This window comes from Magnolia sinica, chromosome 4 (assembly GCF_029962835.1).
Source record: "Magnolia sinica isolate HGM2019 chromosome 4, MsV1, whole genome shotgun sequence".
Lineage (NCBI taxonomy): Eukaryota > Viridiplantae > Streptophyta > Magnoliopsida > Magnoliales > Magnoliaceae > Magnolia > Magnolia sinica.
In genome coordinates, this window is record NC_080576.1 from 28784247 (window position 1) to 28787557 (window position 3311).

The 3311-nt window shown below is 37.2% G+C and overlaps 1 long non-coding RNA gene across 1 annotated transcript; it reads right to left on the reverse strand.

The window, feature by feature from the left end:
* Positions 1-290: 290 nt before the first annotated feature.
* On the reverse strand, positions 291-2249 carry LOC131242906 (uncharacterized). The gene is made up of 5 exons (XR_009169759.1): positions 2067-2249; positions 1867-1965; positions 872-1277; positions 660-776; positions 291-553 (listed from the first exon to the last, which is right to left on the reverse strand). It is a non-coding gene; the product is annotated as an uncharacterized LOC131242906 (long non-coding RNA).
* Between the last annotated feature and the right edge of the window lie 1062 nt (positions 2250-3311).

The following is a 3311-nucleotide window of genomic DNA, read 5'->3' on the forward strand; positions in this document are numbered from 1 at the left end:
GACTTTTATAGCCTCGGTTCTTCAAGTGAGGCTAAAAGAATCTTTTTAGCTTCAGTTTTCTTGAAATGAGGCTAAATCAAAATTTTAGCCTCCATTGTTTCCAACTAAGACTAAATCCAAATTTAGCCTTAGTTGCCTCCAACCAAAGCTAAAACTATTTTTAACCTCAGTTCTCAACAACCGAGGCTAAAAGCCTTTAGCCACAGGAGTTGTAGTCTCAATTTATGTAACCGAGGCAAAACCGAGACTAAAGATGGATTTAGCCTCTTTTGGCATCAACCGAGGCTAAATTCGGTTTTTGACCTCATTTCTCTATCAACCAAAGCTAACAATATCATAATCAACAAATGATTGAACCTGTGCATATTTCACCCATTTAACATTCATCAAGACAACAATCAGCACAATATCAACAAAACAATTATTGGTCTATTTAAAGTTTTCAAAACAAAATACAAATGCACATGAATTGCCACATAGCCTTCCACATGAACTGTTTCAGTAGGGTCCCCTTCTAGCTCCTCTCTCTGCAACCGTTGCCTTTCAGCCTCTCCTTTGACAAGCTCCCCCTAAAAGAAATGGAAAGTAAAAGCTACTTAAGAAAACTTTTAAGTGAATTAAAGCAAATGCAGGAAACGTTCTGAATATATCCCAGTAACCATTGATGAGCTGACCTTGTTTTCCAATACATTTACAGTATATTATAGCTCTTCCACAGACTTCTCTAACAGCTTCACCTCCTCCTCTTCAGCATAGTTCTTCCTTGCCTCAGCCATCTGAGATCGAAAGGGAAAATATTGAGAATCAAACATGACACAAGTAGGGGGAAAAAATCAGAAATAAGGTAATGATAAAAAGAATCAGCAAGCACCTGTCGAGCTTCTGTAGCAATTGGTTCATTTTCTTCAACAACAGCTTGTGCTATTTCTAGCTACTCTTTCAAGACAAGTACCTCAGAATCAAGGCAATCCCTTCCCTTAGTAACTTTCTTCAGATCACTCTTCAAACCTTCAAGGTTATGATTCATTTGCCCAAGTGAATCACTCATTTCAATAAGTTCTCAAATAGGATTCCTTCCAAATGTCAAATCGATTAAGCATTTTATCATATTCCAAAAGGAATTCTGATGTAATTGAGCTCATAGCAAGAGTCTCCTGCCAATTGCAAAGCAGAGATGATGGCAGCGATTCTCTGACCCTTTTTGCTACATAGTGTCCCCAAGGGCCATGGCCATCAAACACACCGTAGAACATCATGTCTTCTTGGCATTCGAATTCCTACAACCCATATAGAACCCACATTTTAAAGACAAATACATAAGAATTGAGCTCTCAGCAATTGAAAAATTGATTCGTACTCATCAAACAACTGAAAATCGCTCTCATTTCTTCCTATACAGATCTCCATGCTGAAACTAAAACTTAAAACATTTAAACCTGTGCGGAATTAAAATAGCTTTGAAAGTAAGGAAATAATGAAATAAACTTAAAATATTTAAACAATGCATGGAATTAAACATATAAACCTGTGTAGAATTAAAATAGCTTTAAAAGTAAGGAGACAATTGAAAAACTTAAAATATTTAAACAATCCATGGAATTAACTAGCTTTCATCAGAAAAACATCTTGGCAAGGAACTATATGATACACGACCTGAGGATGGGCCTTGACATATGGTGATCCACACTGTTGATCTGATGATTCCAATGCTGGATGGGCCACACCCAAAAATCACCCCAATGGGACAATCCTAAGGAATTAGTTTGCTTCCGTGGGTGGGTGGGTGTGTGTGTGTGTGTGTGTGTGTGTGTGTGTGTGTGTGTGTGTGTGAGAGAGAGAGAGAGAGAGAGAGAGAGAGAGAGAGACCTGTAGTGAAAGAATGACATTCACTGCATCGTACAATCTGTTTGCATCGATTGGTTCACCAACAGTTTTTGATGGAATCTGCGACAACAAGAGTGAAGCCTGCACAAGCAGAAAGGCCATGCACCTTTAGAAATGTGAAGCCTGCACAAGAGTGAAGCATGCACCTAATCAATCAGATACACAAGAGTGTGTTTAATTACCTTTAAACCTTCTGCAATGCAATCTGATATGGGCCATCCATGATCTCTAGTTGAGAAAGGCCATGCACCTTTAGAAATGTGACAATACTAGAAACTAAGATCACCAGGGCAGTCTTCCAAAACCTTCAAAAACAAAGTGGAACAGGTCTTAGGAAAAAGTAGGGGAGGACCACGGTCAAGATATCCGAAAACAACTTGATTTTAAAATATTTACTGAGAAAGTAGAAAACTACTGCTCCCAAAGTAATATAATGAAAACTGCGAATCTTTATGTATTCATGCGCTTTCTTAAGAGTTGGACCAAATTCCTCAAGAAGGCTAGTTGAGATTATTGCCTGAACAGTGAAAGCAGTGTCCCATAATTGACTGCCATTATAACCCTACAGTTAACCACAATCAATAAGTGAGTTTTGAATCGAATGTCCTCCGAAAAAAAAAAAAAAGTTATGCCGATGACCACTTATGCACTGAATTATAAATGGTTTTAGATTTTGAACACCTGTGAGAAACCCAGATTCAATTGATACTGGACAAAAACAAAGAGAAAATGCCACTACATAAATGTAAAGGTGGTTTATTTTATCTCCAGACCTGCATTTTCATGCCATCTTCTGCAAGCTACAAATAGTCAAAAATCCTTGGCAGGTGCAACTTGAATGCCTCAGAATTGGGATCTTCGACCCAACAGCAAAGCATATTTAAGACCTACTTATCATAAGATGGACAAAACCAATGGACAGAAAAATAGATGATGGGTTCCGCTAATGCCTGTTCTTATTCATCAAAGGAATAAATTTTGGAACATTACAAGAAGATCCAACCAATATGTTTGCAATGGCAAGATTCCTACAATATGCTTGAATTAATTACTTTCTAGTAGGGGAATTTTTTTAGCTGATGTTACAAATATAAAAATTCCAGAAGCCGTATGAAATGATTAAGTCTACTGTTGAATTGGTGAAAGTTCACCAAGTTGATTTAATAAATAATAATAATAAAGCCACCATACCCACCAAAATGAAGAAATAAACAAAATCTCTTCAAGGAGGTTAAAGGAGCCTTATTCAACTCGCTAGTTAAAGAAGTGAAACAGCCAACAAATATTATTTTTTCTTGTAACTGATAATTTATTTAAAAAGGCGGCAAAGCCACAAAAGAATACAACAAGAAAACAAAATCACAAAGAAGATCAATCAAAGCCTGAGAGATTGCAATCTCTAAAGCTTTGAGGACACAGCCGCCCAC